Here is an 18954-nt window from a genome sequence, read left to right as displayed (position 1 = left end):
AATAGTGCTGCTTCTCTACCTTATTGAGGCAAAAAACCTCCAAAAGTCACTCAAACTACTCTTCAGCAAAGCATTCTGATTCTCAACACAAACACAATACCAGACAAAAATTCCTATGAGTAAATATAAATCTTAATGAAATTCACAATTAATTCATCTGCTATTGGAAGAATAACACTAGGATGGGATTAGTGCAAATAAAACAAGAATCATAGTCATAGAATGACTTGGATTTTAAGGGACCTTAAAGGCCATTTTGTTCCAACTCTTTCCCTCCCATAAGCAGGGACATCTTTCACTGAACCAGGTTGCTCAGAGTCCCATCCAATCAGGCCTTGAACACTCCCAGGAGTAGGGCATTCACAACTTCGCAAGGCATTTGGTTCCAGTGCCTCACCACCCTCAATAAATAATTTCTTCCTAATATCTAATCCAAACCTACTCTCTTCACCTTAAAATCATTCCTCCTTGCTCTGTCACTCCATGCTCTCTCCATCTTTGTTGTAGGTGAATCTTTACCATATCATGCTATTCTGGCAATTATTTCAAGGTCATCTTTACTATCAAGATTCCTCATTGTTAAAGTGAGCTGTACTCAAGTATTTTTGATACTCTTTATTCCTGTAGCTCATAGTGAAGAGCTAGATAAATTAGAATATTCCATAAGTGCCTGCAAGGGGTCTACTCTGACAGAATTTCATAAACCCCTCTGACCAGGAGGTCACTTGCAAATATACCATGACAATATTTAGGTATGCACCTCATGCTTCTGTTTTATACCTGTGTGTAGAGGACTTACAAGCTGAGGAAGACAAGGTCTTAGTGGGTGTTAGTTTATCCACTCTCTCATCCTCAGCCTTTTTTTGAATTTGACTTTTCCATCAGTGCAAATAGTAATAATGATGCACCTAATTTCCAGTTGCTGATGGAGGATTGTCTAATTCCAAATCATACCCAGGCATTCATGAAGGTGCCGATTACCTAGGCCCAAAATAGGGTCTCAGGTGGGATGACACAGCATGCAACAATTCTGCCTGACTATAAGCAGCAGAGACTCAAAAAATCACTATTCAAAAATGTTCTTTGAAGAAGTTTTAGAATATACTCATAGTTCAAACTACCATTTATTGCCTGTTTCAGTAGGAACTGGAGATAAACAGTGAAGAACTGGAGATAAACAGTGAATGATCTTGGTTCAGCTTGTCATGACAGTAGTTGAGCATCAAACAAAGAACCATACTGAAGACCCTCCTTTGGGGCTAGCCTATAACTCTTGTTTGCAGAAATGTTTTTCTATTTCTATTGCAAAATTTTTCCAAATATAATTCAAAGAATTTATTGTGTTTGCCCAGGAGTTTTACATGTTCAATTTCGTAGCAGAAACTCCTGAGACTTCTGGACATGCTGGAGATGTCTGCTGTACATGTAGCTATCTAATCTACTATTGATTCATAAGGATTTCAATCTCAATTGGAAAATCAGATAATTAGCCTTATTTCTGTCTTGCACCTATCCAAGAAAGCAATGTTTTTTTTAAACCATCTGGAGTGGCTATACCCCATAAGCCAATGAAAAAATATTAGGTGTCAAATTATATGTTTGCACAGCGGTTCTGTAGTGACCAGTGATACATTCCACACATGTACTGTGCTGAAACAGACATAGAAAAAATCTTTTGATTGGAAACAACAGTTGTAAACCTACACCTTTCTGTTATAATAAGATATAGGCAGAGAGAGAGAAACTAAATTAAATCGTCACATAGAAAAACACGGCTCAATACAGAATATTATAGATGCATTTTTCTCTATTCTTTTCATCAGTGTTTGGTCAAACTCCCACAGATCTCCCAGTAGTTATTAGATAAAACATTCATCTGCCTTTTCACCACTTTTACAGCCAGAGGTATCACCTTCAATAAGCTGGAATTGAACATGACATTTAATGTCAAGTTCAGCACTGCTAATGCGATCACAATTGTCTCAAGAACAACCTGCAGCATGACCCCTCTGACATATGTGAGCTGTGTATCCTTCTTGGTGTCCTAGTCCATATTCCTTGCCCAGACATTCTACACCACTGATACTGAGCATCTTTTTTTGCTCCATTTAATCCTCAAAGCAAGTTGTTAGTGCCATTTCCTCAACACAATTACATCTTTCTCCAGTACCTAACACACCCACACCTGCAATCCCATGTGAGGATGTAGCAGTCACAGGTTTTTCATGTGGCCAATGAGTGGTGTTGTTTGGGTTTTTTTAATTTATGAGGGGAATTAAAGAAATTTTATGCCCTTATCCATGAATGCTTAAAAAAATTTATGAACACAATTTTGTCTGGCAATAGCAAGAGGGTTCTTACAGTACATGAATTACATCAAGGCAGGGAAAAGCAAGTAGAAGACACTGAATGGCAACAGCTTTACAATTTCTGTTTCACCAAGGCAAAACAAAAAAAAAAAAAAATTTTTGAAAAGTTTATTGACATAGGATGTTTTTGTATCGAATTACAAGCTTATAATCTACAGCACTGCACATGTGAACAAGGGGAAACTGCAAAGCACTCTGTTGAAAGACTGCCACAGAAAAGCTGTTTGGGTTATCTGGTTTACTCATAGTTCACAATCCTTAAATATCAGTGTCCTGGAATTATTGTTTACTATTTATAGATCTGCAGTAATGATGAAGTTCAAAGAAACCCATTAGAATTCATTAAAATAACACTGACTTTGGGGAGAATAAATAGAATTCTATTCCCATTTCCAAGACATAAACCAAGACAGAAAACAGAAAACACAGCTTGAAACTTTTTACAAACTTTGCACAGAAGGACAAAATAGAGTCCAAGCAGGTAAGAACCCGGTCAATAATATTGTTTCATAGCTTAAAAAAAGGTGGAAATCTCTTGGGATAACAGGTTGACTTGTTGACAAGTACAGTTCTCATCATGGGGACATCAATCTAATAGCTAGGGTATCTGATTGTCATTTCTTCAAGCAGGGGACAATTCAGATGGGTCTCTTGAAATCAGTATAAAGACCTCAAGAAATATGGGCAGTCATTGCAAAAAGTTGTTTGTATGATTTTCTGTTTCTTTATAGATGAGTGTCTTGGTAAACATAGCTTATAGACAGAAAACAAATTGCTAAAAATATACACATGCCTTGGCCAATGGCAAAATATATACAGAAAACCTGATGAAACAATTCTCACTCACCAATGATAACAAACAAGTAGCCAGCATATTCTATTAGACCTTTAGAGAGGGATTATTCTTTCACTCTATTTAAATACCATTTGGGCACCTACCTCTGACTTAGCACTTTGCTTGCCTGTGGAATTAGACAGATTTCACACTGTTCTATTGAGCTCTGATGTTCCATAAAAAAACAAAGAAATTTGATTAATCAAGATAATGTATTAACTCCACCAAGGACAAAACCTTACTCTTATGAAACTATTTTGGTGTTTTATTATGCCACAATTAACCACCAAGAGTTTTAAACAGAAAATCAATAGCTACAGCAAAATCCCAGGACAGATATAATATTCTTTGTCCTGCTGTATGTTAAAACTCAGCTTGGAGGGATAATGCAATGAGGTTGACACAAAAATGGTGGCTCATTTATTTTTCTTTCCCTTGTCATTATCAGTAGTATTAGATGGATAACGTAGAATAGAAAGGACAAAATTGTTTTTTCCAAATAGTAATGGCAGAACAAATTCATCTGGACTCCAGTGGAAGCCAAACCTCTGACTACAAATACCTCTTGCACAGTGGTTCACAGGGGCATCACAGAGAAACCTAGAGGGCCAAATTTGGTCTTCAATGGAATGGATATTTATCACTTTTAGAAATAAAGGATACGATGGATATGACGTGCTGAAGTCTGTATCTTAACCTGGAGTGAGAGTAAAAACTTTTTAAAAACCTGAAATAAAGCATAAAAGCTACCATAATTGATGGTGTACCAAAGCTTGCATCTAAGCTTAGCAAGGAATAAAATGGGGAGCCTGAGTTTCAATGCCTTCAATTTAGCAGGACACTGATTTCTGTGAAAGCTAGGGACAAGTTGCTTATTTGTGTTTCCTGTTTTTACCAGCATCTTATGTGTTTCCTCAATTTAAGCCAAATGCTATTTTTCAAGAAAATAATTTCTCATAAACATTCTGTCTTACCCTTAGTCACAACAACTTATTGAATATATTTGTTAGATAATTTGGTCCAGTTCATTGAACTACAGCATATTCCTGAAGGCCACTGGTTTGAAGCAATTATTGTCTCACTTTTCCTAATTCCTTATTTATTTTGTGTCTCACAAACTTTTCTTCAAGTCAGTCTGTTCTGTTTTTAAAAGAACTTCACCTTTTCCTAAGTCCCTTCTCTGCAATCATTCTAACATCATTGCTAAATATATCACCAGTAATTGCATGAATTCTAAGGTTGGATTTTTTAAAAAAATCAGCATCAAGGTACTCTACAATATTATTTAATTTACAAGTTATGGTGGGAGCAGCCTACAAGAAAGATGGACAGTTCTCAAGGGTATGTAGTTTTAAGACAAGAAGGAATGGCTTTAAAATAAAAGAGGGAGAGTTTGGATTAGATATGAGGAAGAAATTTTTCACTCTGAGAGTGGGGAAGCACAAGAACAGGTTGCTCAGAGGAGCAGTGGATGCTCCACCCCCAGAAATGCTCAAGGACAATTTGGATGACGCTTTGCACAACTAGGAAGTGTAGAATGTGTCCCTGCCCATGGCAGGGAGCATGGAACCAGATGATCTTTAAAGGTCCATTCCAACCTAAACCAGTCTATGATTCTACAACTCTAAGATTCTAAATCAAACAGCAGAACGTAAATGTGGTATATGTTTTCTGAATGTTAGCATATGAAGCATCCAGTATTAGAATAAGTGGTCACACTGGAATTTAGCAACAGCAAACTATGACACCTATCAGAAAACTTGGGCTGCAAATGATCATTTCAGAAGCTATTTTTAAGAAGGCTCAACACTCAATACACCACCACTTCCCCTCCACCCCCTGAGAGATAGAGAAAATGAGATGTCAGCAATCAACACAGTCAACAGATCCAATGCAGCATCTGACAGCATTTATGTTAATAGCACTGTCTTGTCCCACGGTCCGAAGAAATATCCTGTCAAAGCTCCACATGCAACTGGGACATCTCACTATGGTTGTCTCATCCTCAGATGAGAATCTCCTGACAAGAATTTGAACATACAATTAAGCTTTCTTGATTACCAGTGAATTCAACGTTTAAGGAATCTATGATCCAAACTCAAGTCAAAGTAAAGATTAGTTTGCTGCAACTTTTTTGGGCCAGTTGGACATATGATGTTCTACTAAAATTTCCTAACAGCTGATCATGAGGCATCTAAGGAGGTTTTGATCCCATTCTGCTTCACTGAGCATTAAACAGTATATTTCTGGCCTCCTCAAAAGAAGATTGTTTTCATGAAAGATATTTTAAGCCAACATCAAAAGATGAACTGACAAGGAAAATATTTCTACTTACTTCAAAGTCTGCACTTAAACACCATAATTTGATGTCCAAATTATTGCAGAATTATTTCTGCTTACCTTGTATAATGGTACCAACTTTTTTAGCCAGGAAGCAAATTTCTCTGGGGTCAATCAACACACAAATTTCTCCATTATATTTAATATAGGAAGCAAGGTGAGTTATGTTAAGCAATTCCTCTACAATGTGTGACTTTAAATATTACAGTACATACTTATTAAGAGAACGAAATATAATGGTGCGAGATCTGGTAATTTTTTTAAATTTGGACACTGTTAATTTAGGAGGAGAGGAGATATTCACGTGAAAGTCAGCTATTAATTTTTATTTCAAAATATACAAGGAATGTTTGAAAAACATAGATGTTTTTCAGATTCAGATTACAAATAGATCTTAAGTTGAAAGCATTTTCTATAGGAATTTGCCTACATTCAAGTTCTGAAAGGACAAGAAACATCTGGAAAGCAAAGTGAAAAAAAAATAAAGGCTGGTTTTATTTTTAATTTTAGTTTGTTAAAAGGGCCAGAATCAGGAGTACTGAGTAATTCTGATTTGCAATTCTATTTAGATTCTATATGGTAGAAAGTGCAGATGCTTTCACTGTCAGAATCTCCTGCAAGAACACAGTGTCATGCACTTGAAATACCAAATCAGTGTTTACACTAACACCTGGAAGTTGTTTCAAATGTTTACTTCAGGATACTGCTATGTCTAAATTATGTCACATGTCTCTATGTAAATCAGTGCATTGATGTGTGCCACACCCATAACAGGCAGCTGCTTCACTTTCCAGGTTTAGGAGGCTATTTCCTTCCCATGGATCTCAAAAGTACCTCCTCTTACAGAGGAAGTGCAAGAACTGGATGGGACGTTTTCTTCCTCTACTAATATATTACTTTTCTTACTTCAAAAGAATTTTAAACAGACAGTCAGGAATTTCTCAACAGGCTCAGCTGGGAACAGCTAAAATATTTCATTTTGCAATCTTAATCTTACTTTTTGATTTTTTTTTTTGTGAGAAAAAAATTTGCCAGTACTCCAAATTAAAAGTTTACTATTTAATAAGAAAATAATTTTGAAACAAAACATTTGGATACTTTTAGAAATCTTCTCCTTTCCATTCAATGTTATTTCAAGTTGATTGACTAATCAAAACTATTTCTGCTGTAAAGAATTTAGTTTCAGCAAACAAAAAAACCAAAGTTTTGGCAAAGATGCGAAATGAGAGTGATTTTCTGCTTTTAAGAACACTCTTCCCATCCTTAGGAAAAGAAATGGTACAATCCGCTTGTCCATATGAAACCAGCACTACCAGGGGTCTTTTCTAAGGAAATTTCCATGCACCATATGTTGTATCAAGATGAACCTCTTAGACTCATTCATATTGCAGATAGCCACAACCAATACTGTTCTTTGAAAAGTTATTTTGAAACTTAGAATGGATAGGCACAAGATTATGAGGGAGTTTTCAACACTTGAGAATGCAGACACTACACTTAATAACAGAAGTAGGGCTGCATCTGTAAGATTGCTCCATTCTAATTGCATGTTGAAAAGACCAGACCCTGGGTTTAGAAATTAAAGCATTTGCTAAAGTGTTTATTTAACATGTTCTGTGTCTTCCAGATGATGTGCCCACCTAGTACAACTGAAGCCTGGCAATATCCAGGATGTCTCTGTCTGCTGGGCAAATGGACTGAGACAGCCTGCGAGAATATATTCTGTTAGTCACTCATCTAGAAAAGATTTATTTTAGTGACTAAAAAAATAGACACTTCTGTAATTCTTTGAGACACCAATCCCTATTATTATGCTATTCTGGATGCTGTCTCACAGTAAGATTCTAACTAAATAGCATAGGATTCCCCACCAGATTCCATGAGGAATCAAACTGCTGGAAGCATGAAGGTTTTTTGTATGTTTGCCTTTCATCTGAGTTTTGCCTTAAAACATAAGAGGACAGGAGGTGGGCTAATGAATTTCTTTAAGATTTATGTAACTAAATTAGCCCACTTCACTCCATGTAAATTCCCAGTGACTGCTGAACCACTCACTAATGAATATAAATATAGGTAAGTTGCTTGAGTTTAAACTGTCTGCTTCAGCAGTCAGTGACAACATGGCCAATGGGAACATTAACCATGTTTTACTCTTCAAAAATGCTGTGTCCTTTTGCATGTTAATGACTTCTTACATTCCATACATTTACAAACTATGGTAGGTTGTGATAAAGCAGAAGAGCAGTAAAGATGCCATGTGTAGTAGACTAGAATCTCAAATAAATAGTTTATGTGTAATACTAAAAAAAGTGACAATAAATTTATAAACATACTATGTATGGTTGGAACGTGGAGCAGAAGATACTGTAAAATTATATACATCTGTTTCTTTTGTCTTTGCATGTTAGCTTTACTAGGGTTTGGGAGGAAAAAGAGGAACAGTTTGACTTCCTATACAAGAACACACAACCTTTGAAGTTGCTTAAAAATAAGAAAGCTATAAGCTTTTAAAATCATTAACACTTAGAATAAAAAAAAGCTGACTTTTACCAGAAGAGAACAAAGCATGAAAATACTTAAAATATTGCATCATGTCCAGTAAGAATTGCCAGGGTCCATGAGGAGTCATTGAGCTCCAACAGGAAGACAAACAAAGAGAAAGGGAAGCCTGGAAGTGCCTTTTGGAAGATTAGTCTAAGATCCTCAAATAAGTGGTCAGATACCTATAGAAAAGGTACAAGAGTTCAAAATTTACCTTTTTCTATATTTCTTTAAAATATACCTTTTTCATGTTTAACAAACACCGCTTTGCCATGATGAAATTATTTTATTATAGAGTATCACAGTCATAATTAGATGGGGAGAATTGTAAAGTGAGAACTCAAGTCAGACCTGCTGAATGACCTAAGCTGAGGAACACAACTGCATTCTGTGAATTATTTACACCACACACAGCAGATATTATCAGAGTGCTCAACTGGACACTTTATAGATATAATGAAAATATCTGTTTCAAGACTGAATGCAGTTTATGAACTTAGCTACCCCAGGAAAACTAAGTGAAATAATTCTGAATTATTCTACTAATTCATTGCACGGTTGCTGAACTCATGAATGAAATGAAGGCAAAAACAGCAAAAGTCTCAAAACTATAACTCATTCTCTTACAGTCTCTTTTTCAGTTTTCTGTTGCATAAACTGCACTTTGTTTTGGGTTTAGATTATTCTGGTGGCTTTAAGAAGCCAATAGGAGAGCTTGTGTAAGATAATAAAAGGAACCAATCACAACTGTATTTATTTGCCTGAACTAAATTAAAGCCATTTAATTCCTCTTGGTTTTTTTCCCCCTCAATGCAGTATATTTATAAGGCAACACAGAAATGGTCTCTGACAGTTTACCCTATTTTTTCAGCGAGATTAATAAGATACAAAAGGCCACTGTCTCAGTAGAGCACTCAGATTTCATTAGTGAAAAGGACAGTCCTGTACAGAGAGTTACCCTTACAAAAATTTCAGCCACCTGAAATTATGACTTATGCTAAAACTTTCCAAATACTGAGACTAGATTCCAAGAGTACCAGAAGTGATCTGGGTCCATGTGGAGAGTGTTTACTGTGTACATCTCAGTTTCTGTACACTGGAGCTGCAAGACAGATGCAAGGAAAAACAGCAGCTTTGCCATCCCATGTGTCTCTGCAATCAGCCTTAATCACTGATTTACTTGTAATTTCCTCGTAAACTTCTTCAGAAATCATTTATCCATTTCACAAGCATGCCTTCAAGTGTGACATATACAAACTGAATACCAAATAGCATTTGAATTCTAAAACCATGGCAAGAATTTTCTGCTTATACAAATATTCATATAGATCAGAAACACATAGACCTTGAAGCCAGTGCTGAAATGAGTCAAAGCTCCAATGCCAGCATGAATCACAAATATATTGTTTAGAGAAATCCAATATCACAGAAGTGCGTGGTGACAAGAGATTTTTACTTTCTTTAGGTGACACATGTTTTATCTATAAATTGCTGTAATCCCAGCGCTGCATTCATTTGTGTTAGGCTTAAGTGAATATTTGGTAAATAAAGTCGGTCAATAAAAATCTTTTTGATAGCAATTGTGAAAAACTCCAAGTGCATCAGACTACAATAATTTTCTTCACTACTGATTAAATCAATAACAGCTAAATCATTGGGATATGAAAGATGATTTGGCGCATGTAAAGCTTGTATTGAAAGGTATCACATAGTTAATTAACTTAGTTGAATTATCACATAATTTCAACTAAGTCAAAACACAAGGAAGAGGAAAAATATAGGACAATTGCTTTAAAAAAACCCAGCGAACAATAAATTTAAATATTAGTTCTTCTTTGGATGAGTAAAGAAGAGTAACAGCTACAAAGTAACATCTTGTTAGGATACTAAGGATATAGTGCGAAATCTGGCTTTCTTTCTACAAACAAATAATATGGAAGCTTAAACAAAACCACTGAGTACTGCGTACAAATCCACCAAGATAGCCAGTATTTCAGATCAATCTGCTGATAATTTTTATGGAGTCCATCACAGTCATGAAAATACTTTTAAGCTATTATATTACCCCTTTAAATATCAAAAATGAGGCTGCCTTGAATTTCCATGTGGTACTTCAGTGTTACCCAAATTCTGCACTGCACAGTCCTCTCTTCTAAGATTCAATTACTATGACAAAACAAAGTTTTAGTTTGCTTGCTTTGCCCCTGCTTAAAACAAAAATAAAATTTGCTCTTACCTGCTATTTTTTCTTACCAATAAAGGTGACAAAAAAACCCACAGACCCATAAAACAAATTGGATACTGACCACCTTTTATTCCTTATAATATGATAAAATTTCTACTGTCTACTAAAAATTAGAGAACATAGGAAAATTCAATAGAGCATAGAGTAAGAACACAACTAGACAGCCCTTTTAGGACTTTATTTGCAGATGAAATAATACTGACATAATTTTCAGGGTTGCTCAATCTCTGTAAAGGAGATGGTTGTACTCAGCACAAAAAAAGTTAGATTTCTAGAAACAGCCTGTCCCACTGAGGTCCTCCAGTCTGTGTAAAATAGAGGAACTCACTATTTGTCATGAGAGCAGAAGGAGAAACCAATGCTTAAGGAAAACCAAGCAATACTTTGCATGAAAATGCAGGCTATTTTTATATGGAGAGATGGTTGGATTCCAAGTAAAGAAATGGGCTTACCAAAGGGGGAAAAAAAAGCCAGAATTGCCTAAATATTACACCATCTTTTAAAATACTACACTGCAGTGAGCTAGCTACCTACCTGCAGCAAATGCTCTCTCATTTTCAAATTTCAAATCTCTGGAGATCTCCAAACACCCCTGTGTTTGACTCTATCTATATATGCAGATATAAAAATACACATACACAAATACATGTAGGTTTACACACACATCTATATAAACATATATATCTAAGTTTCTACATTTTCTAATCGTGTACCTCAGAGAAATACCAGTCATTATTTTGTTGTAGAGAGAAAGTTCCAACCATCTTTTGCTCTTAAGACAACACAGGGAAGTTTCAGGAAACAACCACGTCACCTTTTTTCAGGAAAATCTGAGCAAAGCTGTGCAATTGTCCATTAGCTGCTGACCATATACTTCTGAAATCTTTTCTCAGCTTCTCACTCTCTTTTAAAAGGCATTGGACTTGAAATCCCTATTTCTCCACCATGATTCAAAACAGCTCTGCAGCCAACAAAGTTATTTTAGTTTCAATACTTCTACAGTGGAAATATCATAACTGAATAACAGTTATTCAGCTTATTTACTCATGGAATATTTGAATGGAAAGGGGACAAACTATTAAACTTCACAAATAGTTTTACTATTTCTTTGATTGGCATCTCCCAATAAGGAGATACTCTGCTGTGTTTTGGTTTTTAAAAAAAGGTACATAAACTGCCCTAGGATAAGCAGGCCTAGCTACACTTTACTAAAAATCTTCATTCTTACTATCTTTCCTTCTTCTACCTTAGTTTAGGTTTCTCAGAATCTTGACAGATATTTTTTCTTATATTTGAAGATTTTCCCCAAGATTTTTAGAAAACACTATGCAAGAGAGGAATTGCTGTCATTAAAACCACCAGAGACCCATGTCTTACCGATACAGCTATAGATATTCTCTTTGTCATAAGTAAAGGTAAACTCATATGCTGTAGTAAGTCTACTGTATAAAACCATTAAAATGTTCCTGTGGCAATATTAATTTTAATGCCAGCATACTCACAAACACACAGAGCTTCTTTTGCAGCCTTGGAGATGTCTGAGCATCTTACAGTTTTGTCAGTATCCTGTATCACATCATCCATCATAGATACATAAAGCTACTAAGACAACTAAAGAAAAAGGCACCAGGAGCATGGCTGGAGGCTGTGCATTTACTAGCTCAAGCTTTTTGGTTGCTCACTGAACTCATATACCTTTCATGGTTGATTTCTTTGGACAACTACCTACGGAAATTAAAAGAAAATGTAGGAGAAAAAAATGGGCTTTGTAGGAGATGAATAGACAAAACACCTACTGCGTCTCCAGCCGGTTATTACACCTCAACAGCTTGGAGGTTTGCCCTCTTCTTTTACCTACACTTCAACTTACACAGTTCCATCCTCAATAATACATCATTAGATACTAAGCAAACTCCCCGGATAATCATGCACTTTTCAGAAGGTCTGTGCATCATCTAAGGTGCAATTTCTTATTTTCAGAGCTGTATCTAATATATGTCTATATCCTAGTGTATCTTCTATTTCTGCAATGCTTACTTGACTGTGGTATAATACAGTCTCTAAAAGACAGATCATTGCTCCTGCTATGACAATGGATCAATATTTTGTCTTAATTATTCTGATTATGATGGAGTCCTGAGTGTTCTTGGTTGAGGAGACGTCAGATGGTTGAAGCCTAATTAAGTAAAAATGATACTTGAAGAAAGGCTTCAGTAGTGTCAGTCACTACATTATTACCTTCATTTGCTCTGAGTTAGATTTAGATAGCCTTGAAATTAAAACACTTTAAACTATGTATAAACTTAAAATGCAGAAGTCCTGATATGGAATGACTTAACACCACCAATGACAACTATTGTTAAAACAAAACTTTTTTTTTTGGAAGCATGGAGAATGGAAAGCACATCAATCAGATGATCACTTCATGAGGAAAACCACAGACCTGTGGCAGTGAGAAACAACATTACCTGGTTACTTGACAAGGGTACTAATCACCCTGTACACATTTTCTGTCAATAAAAGACGTAAACCATTCCTTCTGCTTATTATGCATCATCTAGTAATCAAAAAATTCACAGACTGTAACATCCACCTTTTTGCTAATTAGACTCAGGCCCTGCTGATGGGAGCTGACATTACCCTCTGCACAATTAATTTCTATGCTACTGCATCATGAAGTCAAAAAGATATTTTCTGAACTTCCTACCCCACAGCCCTAGGTTTCATCTGCAATAAGTTCTGTCTGAGCTACATGGATTACTAGCACAGTCAATTCAAGTGCTGACAACCTTAACTTTTTTATCTAATTGGAATAAGAAAGCTTAGGCTATGGCACAGAAACCTCACACATGAAATCATCAGAAACACTCTTAATGATGGATATCGTGCAGTGGTTTCACATTTAGAGCTGGCAGTGCTAATGTCATTCCCTGATGAGAAAAAGAGACATGGCAAAAAGCCATGGGATGTGAGTTTTTTCCCCCCAATACCTTTTTTTTTTCTTTTACTTTTCACTTCAGATGTACAACAGGTGCTTGTAGGAAAACCACTACTCTAACTTAATCATGCTCACTGAGATGAAATGCTAAGAGGCAGCTCTGGGGGGGGGAATGACAAAACACATTTGCATAGTTTGCACTACAGATTTTATTTAATTTAGGAAGAAAGGCCTTTGAGGCTTACTGCATTGTCAAAAGCTGTAAATATAAAAGTGCTTTCAGTATTTCCTCCAGTGCTAAGAAAAAGGTCCTTTGGATTCAGAGGTTAAGTGTCACTGATAAAATCAGTCTTCATAGCCTTTCAATTTCATGTTTAGAGGGTAAATATGGTATAGGTAAACTATATCATCTTGAAAAGGTTTTCAGTTACTTCACTGGAAGAAAATCTCATTCAGCTCTGGACTTCCCAAGTACAACCACAAAAGTCTTGTTTGTGAATTCTAAAATTAATATACACACACAATATTAATAATAATTTTTGTCCTTCAATGAAAAGTCCTAAATGCTAACAAAAAGCACTAGATTACCACCAATGCTTTCTTCCACATCAATAATGTATCACAAGGTTTTGTATGCCCATAACACACATGTGAAATAGCTCATTCAGTGCTTTCTCCTACCTTGGTCGATCCAAGTATCTCACACTTCAATATGTATTCAAAGAGCTTTCTGGAAGAGACACATGATTTAATCATCAAATTATCTAATTGCTTTTTGAACAAACAGATTAACATGTATTCTCTCCAGATCTGACATATGATTCCTAGACTAAAAATAACATCAAAGAAGAAATGGAGTAAATAAAACAGCTTGAGAAGGAAGGCCAAAAAGCATGAAGGTGTTTGCCTCATATGGGAAAGGATGATTTACGGTTTTCTTTTTTTGTACATACTCCCAGAGCATTCTTACACAAAGGCTAATAAAGGGAAAATGAAAAAAAAAAATGAAGGGAAACAAGAAAAAAATGAAGGAAAACAAGAAGTGCCTCTTAGCTCTCTATTAACAACACAAAACTTCATCTGTGGAGCAAAGAAAAGTGTCCTTTGCTGCAGCTGTCAGACAGGTCTAAATCCCATGTTAAAATACATAACCTGTCTTTAGGTATAAGTGCTTCAGGAGTAAAATTGCTTGTTTGTAAGTAGAAACTTGTTTTAGAGGCATTTCTGAATACAATAAGCTTTTCAGCTAAGCAGTGAATAAACTCAACTTCATAAAATTTTCTTCTGTTTCAAATAGATTTCAAAAGCCTAGTCTAGATTTGTCCTTTGTTCTGACAAATCAATTTAAAAGAAATTTCAATGTTACCAAAATCATTTTGTTTAGGACCCTTTTTTTTAATCTGAACACTTGAAGTAGCTTCTTGAACTAATGGAAAATCCATTACTTTTTTCATCTGACACTTGTAGAGGTTTTATTTTTAACCTAATAAATAATGAAAAGTTGAAATTCACTTTTTCTCTCTTTTTTTTTTCAATCTGTGAGAAACAGGCATAGATGCATGAACTATAAGATAAGTGACTTTACAGCTCAGAAACTAGAGATGAAAGACTCAAAATATGCTGTATCATTTTACAACTCATGTACTAATCTCAATATTTGCATTTGTCTTCTTATGATATTTTCTAAGGAAGCACTTCAGCTACTAAAAATATGTAATAAACAGAGTGTAATGAACAGAGAAAATGTTGCCCTTCAGCTTTAGAAATTTTTTCCCAAAACCATGCAGTCAACTTCCAGGTAATATGATATGCAATATGATACTTATCAGGTACTCAGCCAGTACCTGATCTCTCAAATACAGCATAGGCATGATACTATTCTGATGAGCAAAGCAATAATTGTGTGATGAACACACATGCATTCACAAGCTACTTTCAGATGTATTTAGTTATTGAAACATTTAACTATCCAATGAAAATCAGTATCTACACTACTTAGTCTTCAATTTCTAACAAAGTATTTTGCTGATTTCATCATTGATCATTTTAACACTGTCTTATTTAGGTATTGGCTGTATCAGAGGAACTTGAGAAGCATTTTAGGACTAATTATTTGAACGAAGAAAGGAAGGAATCAGAAACATTCTCCTAAAGGCATTTTAAAATCCAACCCATACTAAACTGACACAACATGCAGTCTGAAAAATACCATTACTGCCTCTTTTACAGTATTTCAACTTCAGGACACATCATACCCTAGCTTTTGGTGATGGAAAACCTTCAATCTATCCTTCCAGACTTAACATTGAACATTACAGAAAATACAACTATCTTAATTGTACCAAGTTAGAAAGGATACTCAGTGATAATTTCAGCAGTGAGTTTTATCTCTTTTGCAAATTAAAAAAAAAAAAAAAAACAAACAGCAAAAACTTAGAATATTAAAACACTATAAATAGCTTTGAGGTGTACTTGTCTGACCAAATGGATACGGTAGCTGTGTGCCAGCCAGGACAGCCACTGGACAACCGAAAAATTTTAAGATCTTGTCTGATTTAGGAAGGTGTGTGTCTTTAACATACACCTTACCACACATACTGTGTCATGAATATATATGACACATATATTATCAAACAAGTACTACATGAAAATTTGGTTCCACAAGACATGCCACTCTTTATGGGTATTTTCTAAGACTACTTACAAGTCAGCTGCCAATTTGCAGCCCAGTTCCCAAAATTAGAATGTCTTCCAAGATCAGATTTGTTTTTAATCAAATTCTAAGAGTCTTAATACAGCCCCGCTTATTTCTGTGGCTACTTTCAGAACTGAACTTTTTCTTTCTGCTGATGTACTATGTCTGATGTGGCAGATATGGCACCACACAACTATAAATAGTTTCACAATATTCTAAAAAGGGTTCCAAAATATGCCTGTATTTTAAACTCTGTGCTTTCTCAGTCTGTATTTGACCATCATGTCACAAAACATGATGAGGCAGCTTTCATAGAGGCAGCTGTAATTCTCCTATCATTCCTCATCACAGATGTGAATTCAGAATGATCATCTAACAAGGGTTAGCTGCTCCCTAAGTGATGAGGAGACAGAAGCCAAATGAGATAAAAAGGTTAGCAAGGCAGAGCACCATTGGAGAGGTATCAGAGATAATGGTCAAGTTCAACCAAGAGTGCAAATCAGCAGGGAGATGCATAGCCATAGGGCAGGTCCCAGATCAAACCAGGAAAACAGTCTGTGGGTCAGAAGCAATTATAGGTAATCAGGGTGATAGATTATCCAGAGGTCAGTGAGCAGGTTCAGAGGCACAGAACAGCTCAAGATAGGATGCCAGTACATGGGCTAGGACCCAGAACAACAGGATCTGTGTCTGTGCACACAAATGGCCAAGCCAGCCAGCAACCAACACTGCCAGCACAGCTCAGAGAGAGGCTGAAGGCTCCAGACTGAGCCAACACAGAACTCTTTGGTTTACAGACAGAGATATGGATGGAGGCCCACAGTTGAGGCTGCTCTGAGTCATTAGAGATATTAGTACACTCAAGGCCCTAACATGGGTGATCTTGGCCACTTGCTCATGATTTGAAGATTACTCAACAATCTGTGGTAATTAGGCAGTTATGTGGACTATGCAAAAAAGATACTCCAAATTTGGCAACCCTGACTGGGAAAACTTCCCTAGAGATTCTTATCTTTATCATTCAAAGAAGAAGGCTATATTCAATTAAACCCAAAAGCAGGATTTTTTTTTAAGTTTAAAATGAAGCACCCTCAATATATAGTTTTAGCTGTGCTAAGATAGCACACAAAACGAGATTAATAGAATTCCGATAAGCATTAGACTTAATAGGCTTAATGAGAACATGTGAAATAGAATAATTTTAGAGAGAGATAAATCCTCAAGCTCCAAGGCATATTTCTACCAGGAAATGAGAGAAGCTAAAAAGTTCATTCCATTATGATTCACTTTTCAGAATAGTCATGATCAGAAATGAGCACTTGAAAAACAAAGAAAACAGACAGCCCTCTTCAGTTTTTAAAAGGAGCAACTTATATGCAATACAAGCTGTTCTCATACTGGAAGGCTTTTAAAGTTCCCCTCTCCTAGTTACTGTTATAACTATGGATGCTTTTCAGATAGTGCAAATATATAAACTCTTCTGTTCAGATGCCTAATTTCATAGATTGTCCAAGAGTCAAGAACGTCTCTTGGTGGATCTAGCATTCAGCCTGTGTCTAATATTTTAACAATTGCAATGGATGAAGATACTAAAAAATTTAGGTCAGATGACAAATAAGGGTTGGATTAAGATTCACTAAAACACATGCAGACCACCAACGATCAAGTTTTAACCATCACTTTACTCTCCCCTGTCCACCTTCAAAACAGAAAATCTCATAATTTTCAGCAAGGATTTAAGATTGCAGAATCATGAAATATTCAACCTTAGGAAGACACAAGTGTCTGGGAGTGACACTAAGTTGAGTGGGAGCATTCATCTGCTGGAGGTAGGAAGATTTTGTAGAGGGATGTGGAAAGGCTGGATAGATGACCAAGGACCAAGACCGATGGTATAAGGTTCAACAAGATAGTGCTGGGTTCTGCATTTTAGTCACAACAACCCCAGGCACTGCTACAGGCTTGTAGAAGAGTGGCTGAAGAGATGCCCAGCACAAAAGGACCTGGGGGTGCTGAATGTGAGCCCGTGTGCACCCAGGTGGACAAAAAGTCCAGTGGCATCCTGAGTTGTAGCAAGAATATTGTGACCAGCAGGACCAGGATGTACTTGGCGCTGGTGATGTTCTACGTGAAATCCTGTGTTCAGTTTGGGACCCCTCACTAGGTGCCTCAGACTCTGGTGCTGGGGGCCCCTCATACTGAGGCGCTGGACCGTGTCCAGAGAAGGGCAACTGAGCTGGGAAGAGTCTGGAGCACAAGTCTCACAAAGAACAGCTGAGGGAGCTGGGTTGTTTAGCCTGGAGTAAAGGAGGCTCAGGGGAGACCTTATCACTCTCTATAAGTCCCTGAAAGGAGGCTGTAACCAGGTAGGGATTGGTCTCTTTTGTCAGACAACTAATAACAGGAGAGAGGTCATAGCCTGAAGTTGCACCAAGGGAGGCTTATGTTGGACATCAGGAAGAATTTCTTCACAGAAAGGGTTGTTAAGCCCTGGAGTGGGTTGCCCAGGGCGATGGTGGAGTCACCATCCTTGGAGGCATTCAAGAAATGAATGGACATGGCGCTTAGTGCTATTGTCTAGTTAACAATGTGGAGAACATCAGTGGTTGGACTTGTTGATTTTAGAGGTCTCCAAACTAAAAGATTCATGTGATTGATTTTGTATGAGATTAGGCTGTCAAATGCCTTAAGACATTGGTCTTTATCCTGTGTTGATTTCATCAACATCCTACATAGACAGCCTTTTGGTCAGCTCCTTGACTTATTTCATGATGAAGACTCCTGCAGGAATACACCTCACTCTTCCCTTGCACACTTCTCATAAGATGTTAAAACACATAGTTCTGATGATTAGATTTTGTCTGGCATTAGATTTTATTTACATTTTTATACTTGGAGGTATGTTTTCTCAAAGCCAGCCTCTTAACTATAAGAAACAAGAAGATTCATGTTTTGCAATGCATTAGCACAAAGCGCCCCTTAATGGCCTGA

At 36.5% G+C, this 18954-nt stretch overlaps 1 protein-coding gene across 5 annotated transcripts in view; it reads right to left on the bottom strand.

The window, feature by feature from the left end:
• LRRC4C (leucine rich repeat containing 4C) overlaps positions 1 to 18954 on the bottom strand; it is a 487017-nt gene that overhangs the window by 158990 nt on the left and 309073 nt on the right. Inside the window, exon 1 of one of the 5 annotated variants that reach the window (XM_064714488.1) lies at positions 13950 to 13967. The exons of the other annotated variants lie outside the window; for them this stretch is intronic. The gene's annotated coding sequence lies outside the window, so the exon portion shown is untranslated. Of the gene's footprint in view, positions 1 to 13949; positions 13968 to 18954 lie in introns of those variants that run through there. 5 annotated transcript variants of the gene reach the window in all.

This window comes from Zonotrichia leucophrys, chromosome 5 (genome assembly GCF_028769735.1).
Source record: "Zonotrichia leucophrys gambelii isolate GWCS_2022_RI chromosome 5, RI_Zleu_2.0, whole genome shotgun sequence".
Taxonomy (NCBI): Eukaryota; Metazoa; Chordata; class Aves; order Passeriformes; family Passerellidae; genus Zonotrichia; species Zonotrichia leucophrys.
This window is presented reverse-complemented; position numbering and strand designations above follow the sequence as displayed.